Here is a 22,551-nt window from a genome sequence, read left to right on the forward strand (position 1 = left end):
CAGGCAGCAATAGACCCCAGAGTAGGACTTCAACAGACTAATATATGAGGCGGATAGACCAGAAGAAGGTTCTTTGAGGCAGGATGTCTTTTGGGGCAAATCGATGGACGCCGAGGTTCAGCGGGTCCATGTGGCGAATATTCACAGTTCATACACCAAAACGCCACCAATGATGATGAGGGTTTTATTAAACGGTATCCCTGTACACATGGAGCAGGACACTGGGGCCAGCCAGTCACTCATGGGCAATCAGCAATTTGAGAAGCTATGGCCGCTTAAAGCCAGTAGACCCAAATTAGCACGTATTGAGACACAACTACGGACTTACACTAAAGAAATCATTCTGGTGCTAGGCAGTGCAATGTTGGCTGTCACACACAATGGGGTAGTGAATCGGCTGCCGCTCTGGATTGCCCCGGGCAATGGTCCCGCACTGTTGGGGAGGAGTTGGTTCGCCGAGATGAACTGGAAATGCGGGGATGTTCACGCAATGTCATCTGTGGAGCGAAGTTCGTGCTCACAAGTCCAACAACAATTCGATTCACTATTCCAACCTGGCGTTGGGACTTTTAAAGGCACTAAAGTAGTGATACACATCACCCCGCATGCCAGGCCAGTGCACCACAAAGCCAGAGCGGTGCCGTATGTGATGCGGGAAAAGATCGAGAGCGAATTGGACCGGCTGTTGAGGGAGGGCATCATCTCGCCTGTTCAATTCAGCGACTGGGCGAACCCCATCGTTCCCATCCTAAAAGCGGATGGCTCTGTCAGGATCTGTGGCGACTACAAGGCCACCATCAATCGGGTGTCCCTACAAGATCAATACCCGCTCCCGAGAGCTGAGGACCTCTTCGTCATGCTAGCAGGTGGCAAGCTGTTCACCAAGTTGGACCTCACTTCAGCCTATATGACCAAGGAACTGGCCGACAAAGCTAAACTACTGACCACCACCATCACCACGCACAAGGGACTGTTCGTTTATAACAGGTGCCCATTTGGCATTCGATCAGCAGCCGCAATTTTTCAACAAAACATGGAAAGCCTGCTTAAGTCCATTCCTGGAACGATTGTATTCCAGGATGACATCCTCATCACGGGTTGAGACACCGAGGAACACCTCCACAACCTGGAGGAGGTGCTACGCCGACTGGACCGGGTAGGCCTGCGACTCAAGAAGTCTAAATGTGTGTTCTTAGCTCCTGAGGTTGAGTTTCTGGGCAGGAGGGTTGCTGCAGATGGGATTCGGCCCACCGAATCCAAAACAGAGGCGATTCGACGAGCACCCAGGCCCTGCAACACATCGGAGTTGTGTTCATTCCTGGGACCGTTGAACTATTTCGGGAACTTTCTGCCGAACTTGAGCATGTTGTTGGAGCCGCTACATGTGCTCCTGCGTAAGGATTGCGATTGGTTTTGGGGGGATTATCAGGAACGGGCTTTTGATCGGGCGCGGAACCTACTTTGTTCAAACAAGTTGTTGACCCTGTACGACTCCTGTAAAAAATTGGTTCTGACATGTGATGCATCGTCCTATGGGGTTGGGTGCGTGTTGCAGCAGGGTAACGCTGAGGGTCAACTACAACCTGTGGCTTACGCCTCCAGGTCACTCTCTCAAGCAGAACGGGGATATGGGATGGTCGAGAAGGAAGCGTTTGCATGTATCTATGGTGTAAAAAAAATGCATCAGTACCTCTTTGGTTGGAAGTTTGAATTAGAGACGGACCACAAGCCACTCACATCCCTGTTGTCAGACAGCAAGGCTGTCAATGCCAATGCATCAGCTCGCTTACAGCGATGGGTTCTCATGCTGGCTGCTTATGACTACTCCATCCGGCACCGGCCCGGCACTGAAAATTGCGCTGATGCGCTCAGCAGGCTTCCGCTGGCCACCACCGAGGGCGCAGCGGAGCAAAGCGCTGAGATGGTCATGGCTGTCGATGCCTTTGACAGCTCAGGGTCCCCCATCACAGTCCGCCAGATCAAAATCTGGACAAACAGAGATGCCCTCCTATCTCTGATTAAGAAATGTGTCCTGAGGGATTGGGGGCCCGCACACGGAGCATGCCCTGAGGAGGTCAGACCGTTCCACAGACGGATGGATGAGCTCTCCATCCAAGCCGACTGCCTACTATGGGGCAGCCGGGTAGTCATGCCCCAGAAGAGCAGGGAGGCATTCATCAGGGAACTCCACAGCGAGCACCCAGGCATTGTGCTGATGAAGGCCATTGCATGGTCACATGTTTGGTGGCCTGGAATTGATTCAGACCTGGAACACTGTGTTCGCAGGTGCACGACATGTGCCCAGCTGGGTAATGCCCCCAGGGAGGCCCGTGGCCCTGGCCCACCGGGCCATGGTCATGCATTCATGTTGACTACACGGGCCCATTCATGGGTAAGATGTTCCTTATTGTGGTAGGTGCGTACTTAAAATGGATCAAGTGCATCATTCTGAATTCATGCACGTCATCCACCACTGTGGAAAGCCTACGTGCGATCTTTGCAACCTATGGCTTGCCGGACATCCTGGTTAGTGATAATGGCCCATGTTTCACAAGCTACGAATTCCAAGAGTTTATGTCGGGCAATGGCATCAACCATGTCAGGATTGCGCCGTTCAAGCCGGCCTCCAATGGCCAGGTGAAACGTGCGGTCCAAATCATTAAGCAAAGTATGCTCAGGATTCAAGGACCCTCCCTACAATGCCGCCTATCGCGTCTCTTGCTGGCCTATAGATCCCGACCGCACTCGCTTACGGAGGTCCCGCCCACAGAGCTACTAATGAAACGGACACTCAAAACTCGGTTGTCACTCATTCTCCCAGTCCTGACCGACATAGTTGAGGGCAAGTGCAATCACAAAATGAGTACCATGACCGTAATTCGAGGGGGAGATGTATAGAAATCCTGTATTTGTCTTCAATCACGCCATGGGGCCCAAATGGCTTGAGGGCACTGTAATTGACAAAGAGGGGAATAGGGTCATCGTGGTAAAACTCAACAATGGTCAGATATGCCATAAGCATCTGGACCAAGTAAAATAAAGGTTCAGCATCAACACGGAGGAACCTGAAGAAGACCATGAGATGGAGCTCACCACACCGCCAGTGAACGAGCAACAAGAGCAATCAGAAGAATGCACAGTCCCTGCGGTCAGCCCGGACAGGCCGGAATCACCACAGGTGACAGACACTCACATCAGCGTCCAACAACCAGAGCCCCAACTGCGACGCTCCACGAGGGAGCGTAGACCACCTGAAAGACTAAACCTATGATCCAAATAAGACTTTGGGGGGGAGGTGATGTCATGTATGTAACCACAATGTAACACCACTGTATTACTGTATGCACTCAACCTAGATGCACACCTTGACCACAAGGGGTGAATTTGTGGGAGACACTCCTTACCTGATCACACAGGTATAAAAAGGGAGGTCCCACGCAGGGTCATCGTCTTTGGAGTCCTGTGAATAAAGAGTTAAGGTCCCAGAGTGACCTTGTCCCCAGAATGTGCCTCGTGTGGTTTCATGCTGTAGAGTAAGGACTTTACACCTTGGAGGCGGTACAACAGAGGTTCACTAGGTTGATTCCTGGCATGACATTTGCCTTCCTTATTGCTTGCTGTACCTGCATGCTCACGTTCTGTGTTTCTTGCACAAGGACACACAAATCTCTCTGAACACCAACATTTAAAAGTTTCTCACCATTTAAAAATATTCTGTTTTTCTATTACGTAGTATCAAGATGCTACATGTTGCATGTGCGTGACTGCTGAGCAAATCCAACTGAATAGTGTGATGTACGAGAGGTCACTTTTCAATACGGCAATATTTTTATTCAATGAATTTTGATTAAAAACCGTGCCCAAGAATCCAGTGCAAACACTGCTACAGAATGCTTAACGGACTCTGCTTCAGTGAGTTCATTTCTGATTGTTGCCACCAGTTTAATGTTTCTCTTCACACCCGCAGAGCATGTTTGATAAAGCTGAAACCAGGTAGGTAAAGAACAGGTGCAAGAACTGGTGCTGCAAATCGTACCATGCGTGTATGGTAAATTGTAGGGTGGATGCGGTGGATTTTAACCGAGCACTTCACCCCGGGGCCTGGCTCGACAGTCCCAACAGATGCAACAAAAGCTGCTGCTTCGCAGATGGCTGTAAGAGTCCTAAATGAATGAGTGTGGCTCCTCTCAACCCAGCTCCCTGTGGATATGATTCTCCTGCACAACATTGCCCATAATTTGACAATAATTGGCATTAAATTGCAAGCCGATGCAGAAAGGCCACAAAGATGGCTGGTATAGGAAATAAAAAATGACACTTGCAGCAGCAGGGGATAGATTCTTGAGATTGGGATTAAGATGCGTTTTTGGTGTGGTGTAAGGGGGAGATTTACATCCAACCTGTATTTGACCGTGGAATACTTAGCACTGGGGACAAAGAGTAAAAAGGTGTTCTGCTTCCTGTGTGTACATGTTTCACCTTAATCATAGCAGGAAAAAACTCATCACAAAATATAAGTAATAAAAAGCTTGGGAATTTAGCTCATAAAATTATACACTTTTGACAATAATTAAAAATCAACAATAAAAAATACAAAAACTATCGGAAGACCTTCAGGGACCCCATCCAGGCAAGTCGCTGTGGAAAAATGTTTTTTCAATGTTCACTAACCATTTTTTCAGGTTCTTCAGCCTCACCGTCGGGGACAGACCAGCCTCCAGTCAGCGGCCTGCCCCCGTTCTACCGCCCGCAGGAATCTGGGAGCTCGGCGGGCGGGAGCTCAGTTGCGCCACTCGGCCGTCCGCTGACATCAGCGGGCAGTTCCCGCCGGCTCTCCCCTCCCCCCCCCGCTCCAGCCCACCCCGAAAGTAGCACTGGGCGGATCTTCCAGAGGAATAGCGGCAGCGAGCGGTGAGTTGATGAATTTCAGCCCCTAATTGGTCCAGTGCTGCTCTGATAGGAAATAGTCTCACACATCTAGCATTAGACATTTGACACCCACAGCTGGAGCTCTTTGTTCCCCCTTGCCAACCTGGGGAGGAGGCATCTTCAAAATTAATACCTAGAGCAGTTCAACTCCCAGTTCTTCTCTTAAATTCATTCTCGGGATGTGGGTGTCACTGGCAAGGCTGGCATGAATTGCCCGTCCCTAGTTGTCCTGAGATGATAGTGTTATACAACTGAAGGGTTTGCTTACTCCAAAGAATCTTTGGAATTCTCTGCCCCCAGAGGCTCTGGGTGCTCAGTCGTTGAGTATATTCAAGGCTGAGATCGATAGACTTTGGGGTACTAGGGGAATCAAGGGATTATGGGGATCGGGTGGCAAAGTGGAGTTGAAGTCGAAGATCAGCCGTGATCTTGTTGAATGGTGGAGCAGGCTCGAGGGGCCGAATGGCCGACTCCTGCTTCTTATTAAGTTCTTACTAGGCCGCTTCAGAGGACAGTTAAAAGTCAACTATGTTGGTATTGGACTTGAGTCGCATAGAGGACATTAGCGAACCAGTTGATAGATTTAGATGAGGAAAGATGGGAGGAGGCTCGAGTGGAGCATAAACGGCGGCATGGACTGGTTGGACCGAACGGCCTGTTTCTCTGCCGTATATCTCGTGTTGTTGGGTTTTTATAACTTTAACTGCTACCAGCTTTTTATTTCCAGATTTTGTTAACTGAATTCAAATTCTCAACCTACCTTGAGGGACTTGAACTCATGTTTTTGGGGGGAATTGATCCAGGACTCTGGGTTACTAGTCCAGTCACAATGTACCATACTCCTAAATGCAGAGGTCTTCCACTCCCCACTATAGCACTTGTAGACTCTTTTTTTTCCAGCTTTCTAAAGACTACATTCCTCTTAATACATGAATTTGCATAATTACATACAGCATTGACACTGTGATATTCAGGAGGGCGTGAAGGTCCAGGGATAGAATCAATTTATGTGATTACAGAGGGCAGAGTTCAGAGGGCAAGAGGGAGTTGGAACAGCGGGCCTACTCACAGTCAATCAGCTGTAGATCTGCACCGGAGGCAGCACCTTCTCTTGCCTACTCCATAAACGTTCTGCGGGAGATAGAGCTCCTACTCACTTTTGATAAAAATCAACAAATGTAAAAGATCCATGTCGTTCGCAGTGCACGGGGGTGGGGCAGTAATGGAATAAGTGCTCAATTTAAATTCGCTGAGTGGCGTGCTCAACTACTCTGCTGCTGGACCGATGTATCAATCGCAGCATTGACCAGCATTCCAATCTCTATGACCTTGATGGTCAGCTAGAATCTCAAGTTGGAGTTTCTCATAGTAAGGGTGTGCTCTGTCTTGGAATTGGAGGGAAAATGGACCAAGAGGAGGAGGAGGACTAAGGCAGCTCTTTAAAAAATACGCCCCTCGCATTCTTTAAAAAAAAATTGTTCCTGGGATGTGAGCGTCGTTGGCAAGGCTGGCATTTATTGCCCATCCCTAATTGCCCCTTGAGAAGGTGGTGGTGAGCTGCCTTCTTGAACCGCTGCAGTCCGTGTGGTGAAGGTGCTCCCACAGTGCTGTTCGGGAGGGAGTTCCAGGATTGTGACCCAGTGACGATGAAGGAACGGCCGATGTATTCCAAGTTAGATGTAGTCCTTACTACTAGGGGGATCAAGGGGTATGGCGAGAAAGCAGGAATGGGGTACTGAAGTTGCATGTTCAGCCATGAACTCATTGAATGGCGGTGCAGGCTCAAAGAGCCAAATGGCCTACTCCTGCACATTTTCTATGTTTCTAAGTCAGGATGGTGTGTGACTTGGAGGGGAACGTGGAGGTGATGGTGTTCCCATGCACCTGCTTCCCTTGACCTTCTAGGTGGTAGAGGTCGTGGGTTTGGGAGGTGCTGCCGAAGAAGCCTTGGCGAGTTGTTGCAGTGCATCTTGTAAATGGTACACACTGCAGCCACGGTGCGCCGGTGGTGGAGGGAGTGAATGTTGAAGGTGGTGGATGGGGGGCCGATCAAGCGGCTGCTTTGTCCTGGATGGTGTCGAGCTTCTTGAGTGTTAACTGTCGGCTTACTGTAAGTGAAATGCTTTCTCCCTGCAGGCCCGACTGCAGAAGGATGTGCTGATGGGGTGAGATGAAGAGGGGTGGGAGAGGCTGGTGTGAACCATACACGCCAGCATAGACCATTTGGGCTGGATGGCCTGCTTCTGTGCTGTAGACTCGATATACTAAGAAGGAATGTTGAATGCAGCCGAGGGGAGGAACATTGTCCTCTCCTTGCTGAAGGAGCCAAGGGTGGGAGAAGTGGACAAGAGGACAGAGAAGAGAGTGAAAATTATAAATGAAGCCAGAAACCAAAATCTGTGCAATATTATCATGCTGCAAGCTAAAAAACCATTTGCTTTAGTGTGTTGTAGAGGAGTCTAAAATTGAATTGAAATTGAGTTTTTAATACACTCTAAGATTAAGATGCTTAATAAGCACTCGATTATTATTTTTCCCATTACTTCAGTAATTGCCATGAGGGCTGGGATTTCGGATGTGCAGCTTTCTCCTGATGTGTTTGTGAGCGTCGTACATTTGAGGTACTTTACTTTAAAAGCTGTGCTGAACGTTTATGGAGCGATTTCTGTCAGAAGATTTTCTAATGAGAAATGCAACGTTATTATCCCACTTTTTTCGCGAAAATCTGAATTTCTTTATCTTGAAGATAAGAGGAAAGGTCACTCACCTTGATCGATACACACCAGAGGACCATTATGAGCAAACTAAAAATGACAGACAGGTAAAGACCACCTGGTCCATCGAGTCTGTCCCACACAATTGTGATACCTTGTGTATCACAACATATACACACTCCACCCCACCCCAAACCATGTGATCTCCCGGGTGAGGCATAAAAACAGATTTTAAAAACCCAGGCCAATTTGGGGAAAACAATCTGGGAAATTCCTCTCCTCGGTGGTCGAAACTAGTGCAGGAGATCACTCTGGCCATTAAATTCCTTGCAGTACCTACCTTCTGTAAGAGGTCATCTCCGCCACAGCCAGAAACAAATCTAGCTTTTGCTTGAAACTGTTATGTATTGTCCATGTACATTAAATGTATAGTTACAATGGTGCGCCACAAGGGGCACTGTGGTGGGAGACCCAAAAGTACCTGCGAGACAGAGTATAAAAGGTTGCCCACCACACCTGAAGGGCACTCTGGAGTTACACAATAAAGGACCAAGGTCACAGCAGTTACTCCAACACCAGACCATGTGGAGTCAGTGATTTGAGTGCTACATACATTACAAATTGGCGACGAGAACACGGACGAGCTCTTCACGCAATCATGGCTACTTTGGGCACGCTAAAGGATTTCACAGAGGGTAATGACTGGGATGCCTTTACGGAAAGGCTCAAGTATTATTTTATAGCAAATGACCTGACAGGGAACACGAACGCACTGATAGAGAAGCGTAAGGCGATATTGCTGTCCAGTTGTGGTGATGGGGTTTACCGTCTCGTCAGGGATTTGCTGGCACCCGCGAGCGCCAAGGACAAGTCATATGAGCAGCTGATTGAACTCATTCGTGACCAAACTGAAACCGAAGGAGAGCATCCTCACGGCCAGGCACAAATTCTACCACAAATTCTACCACCATTCCGAGGGCCAGGATGCCACAAAATGTGCTGCGGACATCAGGAGACTAGCGGTGCCGTGCGATTTTGGCACACACCTTAACGAGGCGTTGCGAGACTTCTTTGTTATGGGGATTGGCCATGAGGGTCTCCTTCACAAGCTGCTATCTACTGAACCTACAGTCAGCCTGCAGCAAGCCATCAACATCAGCCGGGCATTTATGACCTTGACTTGCAGCACCAGGCAGATGATCCACACGGTCTCGAACCCAGCAGGTACTATTCACAGGATAGCGCCTGTCATGGACAAAACTGCAGAACATGGCTCTGCCCAGGGCAGAGAGCACGGACCTCAGGGTCCTGGAACTCAGAGTCCGCCGAGGGGGGCTAATCGAGTAGCACCATGCTGGCGCTGCGGAGGAAGCCATGGGGCTCACCGGTGCAGGTTTGCGGAGTACACTTGCAATACCTGCCACACGAAAGGCCACCTTCAGCGTATGTGTAAAAGAAACACGACTCACCGTGTGGCTGAGGAGATGGTAGCTGATCTGCTATCCAGTGAGGAGCATTGCGGTTTGGCTCGACGGACATCCCAGCCCCATGTAGAAGAAGTTGAAGCGTTTAGGCTGTATACGTGTACCGATGATTCGGCCCCAGTGATTATGGAAGTCAAGATTAACGGAGTCCCAGTGAGTATGGAAGTGGACACGGGGTCAGGTCAGTCGTTGATGAGTCAGGAAACTTTTGATAAACTGTGGGTCAACCCAGCTGCACGACCCGAGTTGGTCCCGGTCACGGTGAAGCTGCGTACCTACACCAAGGAACTGATACCTGCTCTTGGCAGAGCGGATGTGCAGGTATCTCACGGTGGCGAGACGCATGGTTTACCTTTGTGGATCATTGCAGGCGATGGGCCAATGCTACTCAGCAGGAGATGGATGGGGAAGGTCCGTGGGAGCTGGGAAGACTTCATTACTCCACAGACCGCTGTCCCCCGTGTTCACAGGCAGAGCAGGCCTCCACCTTGGGATGGGATGGCAGCGAAGGAAGCGTGTGTGGGGTTGGGCAGGGCAGCGGTGGCTGTCGACTCTCCCCTGCAAAGTCTGAGAGTGAGAAGGAGGCGCTGGAACCAGCAGCAGCGCCGACCGAGCTGGAGAAGAGAGAAGGGCTTCGACGGGCTGCTCCAGCAGGCACCGTGGGCCCGCAGGCAGAGGCGGCCATTCACGGGGCTTGCAGCGGGAGGAGCGGTGAATCGGCAGTTCCGGGAGCGGGACTCGCTCGGCGATGTCGTGAGGGCTGGTGCTCCGAGGAGCGGCAGTGAGGAGGTCAGCTCCGGAGGACGTGTGTGTGTGTGTGTGTGTGTGTGTGTGTGTGTGTGGCGGCTCCCGGGCAAAAAGGTCAGCTGCGTGGGGTGCTCCGGAGGATGCGACGGTGCGGGGGCCGGTGCTTTGCGGCTCCCGGGTGCTTTCAGAGTGTGGCGGCTCGAGAGAGAGAGAGAGAGAGAGGGAGAGCAGGCAGCAGCACAGCGAGTTCAAGATGGCGACGAGCCTCGTGGCAGCAGAGTTCTGCAGAGAGAGGCAGGCAGGCACCAGCAGAGCACCTAAATTGGCGGCGCCCAGTAGAAACCTCGTGGGGAAAACAAAATGGCGTCTTAAAATGGAAATGTACCCGGGAGTCTTAAAGGGGCCTTACACCTTTGGTGGTCCCCACAAAGAGACTTTTGTAAGGGCAAGAGTGAGTCAAAATGATTACTGTGATTTGTATGATGACGTGATTTATGACAAGAGTTAATATTTTGATGCTAAAATGATTACTGTGATTAAAATGGTTGATATGATTGGTGAAAAGAGTTAATATCACAATGCACAGTTAAAAGGGTTAATGGATCTGTGACTAACATGACTAATGGATTAAGGCGATTTCTGATTTTATGTGATTTATGCAATTGTTCAGCGGCTGCAGAAAAGCTGCACAGGCAACTATTTTCTGGGAACAGATGCAACGCACTAGTTGCCATTCCCTGTCTCAGCGCAGCCCATTACCTCGAGCAAAAAGGGGCAGTATATCACCACCATACCTCACCCAGTGGAGCTGGGATTTAATAACTGTTCAGTGTACCTGCAACCTTTTGATATAACTCTTCAACGCATCTATATGTATCATACAAATATACTGTCTATGTGTACCTGCTTTCTACTGGAGATTATGTTTGTGTACTTGTATCACCCATGTAAGGACTGCAAATACCACATGCTTGCACTGGATCGCAAGCATAATCTCTACATGGGGAGGGGGGGGGGGAAAGAGGGAAGTGGATGGTCAGGACGAACAAGGCTGAGGTTACCGGCAATTTGCTTTTGGAACTGGGCGGGGGGGGGGTGGAGTGAGATGTTATGTATTGTCCACGTACATTAAATGTATAGTTACAATGATGCGCCACAAGGGGCACTGTGATGGGAGACCCGAAAGTACCTACGAGACAGAGTATAAAAGGCTGCCCACCACACCTGAGAGGCACTCTGGAGTTACACAATAAAGGACCAAGATCACAGCAGTTACTACAACACCAGCCTGTGTGGAGTCAGTGATTTGAGTGCTACATACATCACAGAAATCATTCACCTAGCTACATACAAGGAAAGAAATGAGGTTGCACATAGAAAAACTACTTGTGGATTTGCACCTAGAATCGAGCTTAAAATCACTGGGAAAACTTTGTTATTGTTTAAATAAAACATAGGAACAGGAGTAGGCCATTCAGCCCCTCGAGCCTGCTCCGTCATTCAATGAGATCCCGAAGCAAGCACTCTACTCGGAACTCCTGCACAGCAGGCGAGCCCCAGGTGGGCAGAGAAAACGTTACAAGGACACCCTCAAAGCCTCCCTGATAAAGTGCAACATGCCCACCGACACCTGGGAGTCCCTGGCCAAAGACCGCCCTAAGTGGAGGAAGTGCATCCGGGAGGGCGCTGAGCACCTCGAGTCTCGTTGCCGAGAGCATGCAGAAACCAAGCGCAGGCAGCGGAAGGAGCGTGCGGCAAACCAGTCCCACCCTCCCTTTCCCTCAACCACTGTCTGTCCCACCTGTGCCAGAGACTGTAATTCCATATTGGACTGTTCAGACACCTGAGAACTCATTTTTAGAGTGGAAGCAAGTCTTCCTCGATTTCGAGGGACTGCCTGTGATGATGATGGCTGATCTGTGACCAAACTCCATATCCCTTAATACCTTTGGTTAACAGAAAACTAGCAATCTTTGATTTAAAATTAACAATTGATCAAGGATTAATTGCCATTTGCAGAAGAGAGTTTCAAACTTCTACCATCCTTTGTGTGTAGAAGTTTTTTTCTAATTTCACTCCTGAAAGGCCTGGCTCTAATTTTTAGACTATGTCCCCTCGTCCTAGACTCCCCAACCAGCGGGAATAGTTTCTCTCTATCTGTCATGGATGTATTTTCGGGATCACTAGCCACTAGATGGAGTCACTGTTGGACGCATGTGTGTGCGGCCCAAGTATAAAAGGCCAGCCATTTTGTATATTAGTCACTTTGGGCCTTAATAAAGCAGAGCCAAGGTTATACCTCTTGGAGTTAAACAGTACTCAGTCTAAAAGTTATTGCATACACAACACTATCTACCCTATCTGTTTCCCTTAATATCTTGAAAACTTCGATCAGATCACCTCTTACCCTTCTAAATTCTAGGGAATACAACCCTAATTTGTGTAATCTCTCCACGTAACTTAACCCTTGGAGTCCGGGTATCATTCTGGTAAACTTACGCTGCACTCCCTCCAAGGCCAATATATCCTCCCTAAGGTGTGGGCCCAGAACTGCTCACAGTGCTCCAGGTGTGGTCTAAACCAGGGCTTTGTATAGCTGCAGCATAACATCTACCCCCTTGTGCTCTAGATATAAAGGCCAGCATTTCGTTAGTCTTACTGATAATTTTCTGTACCTGTTCATGACATTTGAATGATCGATGTACCTGACCCCCCAAGTCTCTTTGGACCACCACTGGTTTCAGTGTTTTGCTATTTAGAAAGTACCCTGTTCTATTCTTTTCAGGTTTCAAAACGTTTAAGTTTCTTCCTAAAAATAAACATGGGTATTGTGGCACAATGAATCACATTCCTCCATCTGGAAACTCAGCTTGAATATAACTTCGTATAGAATGAAAATGTATTTACTTTGCAAAGGCTTAATGTGAAATGCATTCATATAATCTCAGCCTAGTTCCTATGGGGTCAAATTCACAGCAGAAAATTGCCCATAACCATCGAAGTACAATATAAATGCTTGTAATAGTCATAATAGGGAATAATCAGAAAGAGGAGAAAACTGGACTGTTTATTCCCCTCCCAAGAGCAATGGCGTTGGGACCATTTCCAGTTACAACCTCGCTGCCCTACAAACCCGCTAGCTCAGCACCGACAAGGAACCAGATCTGGGATCTTCTGGTCTGTACAATTTTCTGCCGATTTGAATAATGCCATCCCATACTGGGCCATGAAGGGAGCTTTGGTAGAGAATCTTATACAATTAGGCATCTTTTCACTCTGCCTCAAATCCTTTCATTGTTGAACTGAGAAAAATGACAGCTATCAACTGAGCACACAAGTATCTGTGTATTTTTAAATAACTATAATTTAAAAACAATTATAATCTCAAAGGTGTGCGGTTAACAAGGTTGTGCAACATCAGGGTCTGATTTAATGCTCAGCTTTGCCTTGTTTTAAAGTGATCCCTTATGCACTAAAACCCATGCTAAACACACACTATCTCATTCATTACTGTCTGATTAAGAATACACACAGATAACCATAGTTTCATAGAAAGACTAAGGACTGGATTTTAAGGAGGAAGGCGGGTTGTGGGCAGCGGGGTGTGTGGGGGTGGGGTGGCAGCGGGGGATGGGGGGGTGGAGCGAGGGGTGGGGGGCGGGGCGGGGATGGGATGGGGGTGGGGCGGGGGGGTGGATGGATGGCAGGGGGGTGAGGAGCGGTGGGTTGGGGCAGGGTGTAGGGGTGGGGGGGTGGAGTGGATGGTGAGGGGCGGGGGTTGGTGGAGGGGTGGGGGTGGGGTGGTTCTGAGGCAGTCGGGAGGCCAGGTTTCCCACAGGCCCTGCCAACTTTAACAACAGGACCTGTTTTGCCAGCGAGGCCTGGGTTCCTCCCCCCGATGGAGAGGCAGGCTGGCTGGCTGCGGACAGGAGGCCTGCGGCACTCTGCCGCACAGAGGAGGGAAAGACGGATCGGGCGGGGGCTGCTGCCAGTCTCCGGGGGAAGCTGCGGGGGGGGGGGGTGACATCGTGGGACCGCGGGGGGGGGGGGGAAATCACATTGGGGCCAGCCAGCAGAGCACCATGGCCAGCCTCAGGATGATCGGTGGGATTCGGGGGGGGTGGGGGGGGGGGGAGGATTCCGGGAATGCGACCGGAGGCCTCGTTGAGGAGGGAGGTCTCCGATCACAGGGGGTGGATTGGGCAGGGACCCTGGAACCAGGAGGTAGGATGGGACATTAAACCGAGGCCCCGTCTGCTCTCTCAGGTGGATGTAAAAGATCCCATGACACTATTTCGAAGAAGAGCAGGGGAGTTCTCCCCGGTGTCCTGGGCCAATATTTATCCCTCATTCAACATAACAAAAACAGATTATCTGATCATTGCTCTTTGTGGGAGCTTGCTGTGCGCACATTGGCTGCTACGTTTCCCACATTACAACAGCGACTACACTCCAAAAGTACTTCATTGGCTGTAAAGCGCTTTGAGACGTCCAGTGGTTGTACAAGGTGCTATATAAATGCAAGTCTTTCTTTCACCTATCATCAATAGTATTCCATAATTGATCACAGATGAGGTGAGGTGCGACTTGTGTTTCTATTTCCCTATCCAACACAGTGCTCCATAGCAGGCCAGCCCAGAAATGAGCAAACTTTGACCCTTTGAGTATTATTAAGATTCATCATCAATGGAGACTGTGATTCAAATTTGGGCTGACTGAACTAGAATCCAGTGCTTTTCACAGCTGTGATTGGGTGGCCTCCATTTAAGAACCTTTAACCTATTTGGTTCTTTTATAAATGTGGCCATAGTCATCATATACCAAAAGCTGCTTGCAATGCCTTATTTTCCGGGCTCGCCACGGGCAGCGATTATACAAATGTGACCTTGTACCGCATAAGACAAGGGATAATATAAGATGGCTGTTGACTTTCTGGTGTGAAACCTTCTGACATTCCAGGCTCCTCGAGTCTGATCCAGTTTTCTGAATGGTCAGCAGCTGGAGTGGAATTGAATTATTCTGAACGACACCAGCGGCCCTCTCCAGATGATATTTTTTTGCCAGTGAGGTGATAAGTTTTATGTTCAGCAGGACGCATTCTTAACGCAATCTCTCCTGCCAAAATGAAAGTAAAGAAAGTCACTGTGAACGTACTCTCGCTACAAGTGGCTAGTTCGTTAAGTAATTGTTGTTGGACTGATGACCTAGAGTATAAAAGCAGAGAAGTCCTGCTACAACTGTACAGGGTATTGGTGAGGCCACACCTGGAGCACTGCGTACAGTTTTGGGCTCCGTATTTAAGGAAGGATATACTTGCATTGGAGGCAGTTCAGAGAAAGTTCACTAGGTTGATTCTAGAGATGAGGGGGTTGATTTATGAGGATAGGTTGAGTAGGTTGGGCCTCTACTCATTGGAGTTCAGAAGAATGAGGGCTGATCTTATTGAAACTAATAGGATAATGAGGGGGCTCGACAAGGTGGATGCAGAGAGGGTATTTCCACTCATAGGGGAAACTAAAACTAGGGGACATAGTCTTGGAATAAGGGGCCGCCCATTTAAAACTGAGATTAGGAGAAATTTCTTCTCTCTGAGGGTTGTAAATCTGTGGAATTCTCTGCCCCAGAGAGTTGTGGCGGTTGGGTCATTGAATATATTTAAGGTGGAGATAGACAGATTTTTGAGCGATAAGGGAATAAAGGGTTATGGGGAGCGGGCAGGGAAGTAGAGCTGAGTCCATGATCAGATCAGCCATGATTTTATTAAATGGCGGAGCAGGCTCGAAGGGCCAAATGGCCGACTCCTGCTCCTATTTCTTATGTTCTTATATATTTTCTAAGTGTGCTAAGGGAATCTAATGTCAACTGACGAGACCATATCAACTATTTCCTCTATGTTGAAGGTGATTCCAGCCATGAAGGCTGCAGTTCCACACAGTGCGTTGATAACATGCATGCCAGGCTAAAATAACCAGCAATTACTGACCAACAAAAGCTTGGCACAGTTGCATGGGGGTTCGGTACCATAGTGGCTGTTACTGGACCAGTAACCCCGAGGCCTGGACTAATAATCAGGAGCCGCAAGTTCAAATCCCACCACGGCAGCTGCGGAAATTAAATAAATCGGGAATACAAAGCTAGTGTCAGTAATGGTGACCAAGAAACCACTCGATTTTGGAAATCTGCCGTCCTTACCCAGTCTGGCCTACATGTGACTCCAGACCTACAGCAATGTGGTTGACTCTTAACTGCCCTCTGAAATGGCCCAGCGAGACACTCAGTTGTATCAAACCGCTTATAAAAAACAATAAGAATGCCTAACAGCACCGTGGGAGCACCTTCACCACACGGACTGCAGCGGTTCAAGAAGGCGGCTCACCACCACCTTCTCAAGGGGCAATGCAGCAAGACCTGGGTGACATTCAGGCTTGGGCTGATAAGTGGCAAGTAACATTCGTGCTACACAATTGCCAGGCAATGACCATCTCCAACAAGCGAGAGTCTAACCACTGCCATGGAAGCCTGAAAAATGTCACGATGTCCATTGGCCATGTTAGTCAATGGCTTGCAGCAACAGCAGGGAGCAGCCCAGGACCGGTGCTGAAGGGGAGGGAACACAGGACCAGTGTTGATTTTTATCTCTGAATATGGACACTGCCCTAGAAATACTGCCTGCCTCCGTGAAATGTGGTCAGTTAGCATGCATGGACTAACATTAACAGGGGAACCAAGACAAGGTTATCGATAATTATGGAATTAAGAGCCCAGAAGTGAACTTTGGTCCTATTCGTGGACAAATGCTTAGGGGGCGAAATTGCACTATTTTATAGCCCAGTTAGTGCCCCATGGCTGGCGGGGGGCGCACGGTAGTTTTCCCCTGGGGGAAGGGGATGGGAAATTGCCCGGGAGGTATAGGAGGCGAGGACACGGCCGTGCTGCGCCCAACGGTTAGTGCCCCGGGCCGTCACGCTACCGCTGATGATGTTATCGCCGTGCGCGGCAACCCCTTGCCACCCCGCGCCTCACGGGGGAAATTGCCCCGCAGGCATGGGTGAATATCCACGCCGGCGTGGCAGGTCACGGCGCTGGCGGGCATTCGCTCCCGGGTTGCTGGTTAAAAGGGAGGCCGTCACATGGGTCCTGGGTGCTGGGCTGCTGGCCCGGTCTCACGCTGCCCCAGGGGCCCAGTGGTGGCCACCAGAGGCCGTGCAGAGTGCGCTGCGACCCCCGCTCCTTTAATCCAAGGGGAGGGGCGTTGTAGCGCTGCGCTCAGCACCGCAGTAGTGCCCCAGGACCCGCCCCCCAATGGACGCGGAGTGCTGGACACAGCAGCTGCTTCCTCTGAGGGGCGCACGGCCAAATTCTGATAACCTTCCGGGGTGGGACTTCCACACTGGCCGATAAAAGTCCCGCCCCCGGAAGGTTTCCGCCCCCAATCGGGGCGTGAACCAATTTCGCCCCCTTAATGCTCACATGTCACAGTTTCCTGCCTGTTATTTGAACATGGGTAATAACTGGTTTGTTTTAAATCAGTTAACACCTCCTTTTAAAATATGGACAGAAGGATGTAACGTTGTTAAGTGTTTGCGCATTGATATCATCAACAATAATTGCCAGGCTGTGGCCTTAAAAATTTGCTCTTAAATGCAATTTGATCTATTAGATTGTGGAGGAAAGTTTCCTCTGTCCTTTGTACGAGCGCTTGTGATTTCATCGCCGTTGATCACTATCAGGGTTGTTTTCAGTTGCTGTGAATGATGTTGTTGGACTTAGTAGATCTGGTCCTAAACAGGATCAATCTCAGAATATTTCTCACAGAAAAACAAGATTAAAACCATGCCGGCTTGTCTCCTACAGAATTCAATTGCTCCTGTAGTTTGCTTTCAAGCAAAGATTTCCGTTACAGCAAATGAAAGTCTTTTTGCCAAGAGTGCAGAATCATCAATAATTACAAGCAAATTATATACTTTAATATTCTGTATTAAGCAGAAATCCTGTGGAGATATTTGGACATTTAAAAAAAAATATAAAGTTATTCTGAGATTCAGATTTGTTTCCAATGTTCAATTGCACTCAGAGAGCAAAGGTTACAATATGAATTATGACAGATAAACTTCCTGGAAAACAGGTTATTTACTGAGACACACTGAACTAGTTCTCAAAAAGCTCGTGTATTTTCCTGGGTTTGACGGAGATCACCACAAGAGGTTTATGTCCATATAGACCTGGAATGCACGAAGCAATTCTACCCTTTAGTGTCATTAATCTATAACACCATAGTCGTTCAGTCAGTTTATGCCCAAACCATTTTATTAAATTTGAAGAAAACATCTTTTACTCCAAAATGAATAAACTATTAGGAAAACAGTACATTCTATGATTTACTTTTGTTACATAGTCGAAGCACAATGATGGTACACAAGTGCATGATAGCGCGTGCCCAAAAGGGGAAGTGTGCTTATGTACTCATCGTGTACCATATCCTGTCTTCACAAAGAGGAGAGCCCAGGGAACCAACCACTGCCCATGAAGAGCAGCAAAAATCGAAGCACCGACTATTATCCTCTCCATCAGCAAGGATGCACACAATACAGGAGAAGTAGAGTGGCGTTGCTACTGGAGCACAGTCTCGGGCAGCAAGCATGGGTGAGGAAGGTCTAATATCAGTAATAAAAGGTCATCGACCTGAAACGTTAACTGTTTCTCTCTCCACAGTTCCTGCCTGACCTGCTGAGTGTTTTTATGTCAGATTTCCTCAGTACTTTGCTTTTATAATTTCGATGGCCGTTGGCTCTCTCCACCAGGTCTGGTCTTGGCCTGAACTCAATCTTCTCTCGGACCTCCTCGTTTGGACAACTTGCCCTCTTCCCCCGCCTCTCTGTCAGAGTCTTCTTCGTCTACCACCCTCTCCTGCCCTGTGGTCATCTCCTCTCTATATTCCTCATCAACCTTCACCTAAATTGCCTGAGCTCATCTTCAAATCCACGACCGAGACCATTTGCTTCTATTTTGAACTTTACGAGAATCTTTGGAGTCTCGGGGAATCAAAGGATATGGGGAATGGACGGGAAAGTAGAGTTGGGTCGAAGATCAGCCATGATTTTATTGAATGGCGGAGCAGGCTCGAAGGGCTAAATAGTCGATTCCTGCTCCTATTTCTTATGTTCTTGTATCTTGACTGCAATGCCCATCTCCATCTTCACCACTGGTCAACATCTAACAGCATCCACTATTTGAGGAAAAGCTCGAGGACAAATTTAAAATGCTTATATCGAGTGTTTTAAAAACATAAAGGTTGTCGAAGTGTGTGTGAGAGAAAGAAACAGAAACAGGCAAAGACCCACGCGAAAGGTAACAGCACCAATTACACTCCTGCAGTAGCTTTTATTTCTATATGTATAAACGGCTGCCCATTTAAGAAAGAAAGACTTGCATTTCTATAACTCCTTTCACGACCACTGGATCTCTCAAAGCGTTTACAGCCAATGAAGTATTTTTGGAGTTTAGTCACTGATGTAATGTGGGAAAGACGGCAGTCAATTTGCGCACAGCAAGCTCCCACAAATAACAATGTGATAATGACCAGATAATCTGTTTTCGTGATGTTGGTTGAGGAATAAATATTGGTTCCAGGACACCTCCCCTGCTCTTCTTCGAAATAGTGCCATGGGATCTTTTACATCCACCTGAGAAGCAGACAGGGCCTTGGTTTAATGTCTCATCTGAAAGACGGCACCTCCGACAGTGCAGCACTCCCTCAGCACTGCACTGGAGTGTCAGCCTAGATTTTCTATGCTCAAGTCCCTGGAGTGGGACTTGAACCCACAACCTTCTGACATCTGAGGCAAGGGTGCTGCCCACTGAGCCACGGCTGGCACATTTTAAATGTGGACATGGTGGGGAATGTAATGATTTTATCCGTGCAAGAGAGAAATTGTGTCTTGGTTTATTATCGAATTTCAGTTTGTCTCTATTTGAAAGTAATTGGAATACAAAGTGGATCGTGAATTTAAGTAGGTCTTCAACAAAATGTAAATGGAAGCTATTTAACTTTACTTTTTATTCCAGAAAAGGCCGGGGGAGAGACAGAAAGAAACAATCCCATTCTTTACATATAATCACTATTCACTTCCCCCCCCCCCCCATTCCAGGACTTGTCTCCAGTGCTAATAATGCCCAGGACTGCGTCTAGTACGACTAAACCTCATGACACACCCCCACTAAACACCAGATACCTCTAACCTGCAAAAGGGAATGAATGCAAATTAAATACACAGGTGAAGTAATATGTAGAAAATTAAATCCACTCATTTATGACTATGAGAATAATCAAAGTCACTGATGAGCTTTCACAAGAAAAATGCACAGTCGATCCCCAAAGCAGCAATAACCATCTCGTACCTGTAATAAAAGCCGCATTTGATTTATTCAGTCACCATAAATCAGTGGCCCAGATAATACTTTGGGCGTTACGTGGCATAACCCCCTTATTGTTATGAAACATATCCTCCGACTCACCATGAACCCGGAACTGCACCAGATAATAAAAATGCGTGATATTTTGTCCATGGCACTTCAGATGTCACCCTTCGTTACAGATACAAAGCAATCTTTAAATAATTGGTGCTTCTGATCTGTAGCTTATAACTGACAGGCACTTTCCAATATGCAAAGTTCTCTAATCAAACAATAAATCGCTGATGAACCAGAGCCACTGTTTACTTAACAACAATTAGACTTTGTAATCTTAAAGTGATACAGCCCTACCCTTTCATTCTGTCAATGGTGAGAGTGTGTTATGTCTGTAATACTCTTATGAATGACTCCACGAGGTCTAGTATTGTACTTGAACTGTTGTGACCTTAGTCCCATTTATTGTAACTCCAGCGTGAGGCACAAGCACGGTGGGCAGCCTTTTATACTGGGCCCTGCACACCTGTACAGGTGACCCTCAGGTCTCCCACCGCAGTGCTCTCTGGTGGAACACCTTATGTGACTATACAGTTAGTATACATGGGCTACATACATGACATCACTTCCCCCCTTTAATGCAAATTGACTCGTACATTGACAGTGACCTGGGCTTTGCTCTTCCTGGTTGACCATTCTAGCTTGGGTGGGTTGGTAGTGAGATTTGTTGCCAGTGGAGGTCCCAGTGGTTTCTGGTTGTGAGCCCATGACTACTCCATTCTCCCGCTCTTCCCCCCCCCCCCCCCCCCACACAGAGATCATGCTAATGGCCCATTACATGCAAGTTTGTATTCAAGTTCATCACATGGGTTTTACATTTACATCTTGGCACATTTATTGGGTGGATTACAGTTGCGTTTCTTTTTGTGTGGTACATTTACATGATCAGTACAGGTACACAAGGACAGTCTAGTTCCGGCACGGCCGGATGAGATCCGGGTCGTCTGGTGGCAGTGCAGAGCCCCATGCTAGTGGGTCTGTGGGCGAGGTGAGCTCATTTTGCTCGAGTTAGAAACATAGAAACATAGAAAATAGGTGCAGGAGTAGGCCATTCGGCCCTTCTAGCCTGCACTGCCATTCAATGAGTTCATGGCTGAACATGCAACTTCAGTACCCCATTCCTGCTTTCTCACCATACCCCTTGAATCCCCTAGTAGTAAGGACTTCATCTAACTCCTTTTTGAATATATTTAGTGAATTGGCCTCAACAACTTTCTGTGGTAGCGAATTCCACAGGTTCACCACTCTCTGGGTTAAGAAATTCCTCCTCATCTCGGTCCTAAATGGCTTCCCACTTATCCTTAGACTGTGTCCCCTGGTTCTGGACTTCCCCAACATTGGGAACATTCTTCCTGCATCTAACCTGTCTAACCCCGTCAGAATTTTAAACGTTTCTATGAGGTCCCCTCTCATTCTTCTGAACTCCAGTGAATACAAGCCCAGTTGATCCAGTCTTTCTTGATAGGTCAGTCCCGCCATCCTGGGAATCAGTCTGGTGAACCTTCGCTGCACTCCCTCAAAAGCAAGAATGTCCTTCCTCAGGTTAGGAGACCAAAACTGTACACAATACTCCAGGTGTGGCCTCACCAAGGCCATGTACAATTGTAGCAACACCTCCCTGCCCCTGTACTCAAATCCCCTCGCTATGAAGGCCAACATGCCATTTGCTTTCTTAACCGCCTGCTGTACCTGCATGCCAACCTTCAATGACTGATGTACCATGACACCCAGGTCTCTTTGCACCTCCCCTTTTCCTAATCTGTCACCATTCAGATAATAGTCTGTCTCTCTGTTTTTACCACCAAAGTGGATAACCTCACATTTATCCACATTATACTTCATCTGCCATGCATTTGCCCACTCACCTAACCTATCCAAGTCACTCTGCAGCCTAATAGCATCCTCCTTGCAGCTCACACTGCCACCCAACTTAGTGTCATCCGCAAATTTGGAGATACTACATTTAATCCCCTCGTCTAAATCATTAATGTACAATGTAAACAGCTGGGGCCCCAGCACAGAACCTTGCGGTACCCCACTAGTCACTGCCTGCCATTCTGAAAAGTCCCCATTTACTCCTACTCTTTGACAACCAGTTCTCAATCCATGTCAGCACACTACCCCCAATCCCATGTGCTTTAACTTTGCACATTAATCTCTTGTGTGGGACCTTGTCGAAAGCCTTCTGAAAGTCCAAATATACCACATCA

Source organism: Pristiophorus japonicus, chromosome 18, assembly GCF_044704955.1.
Source record: "Pristiophorus japonicus isolate sPriJap1 chromosome 18, sPriJap1.hap1, whole genome shotgun sequence".
In the NCBI taxonomy this organism is placed as follows: Eukaryota; Metazoa; Chordata; class Chondrichthyes; family Pristiophoridae; genus Pristiophorus; species Pristiophorus japonicus.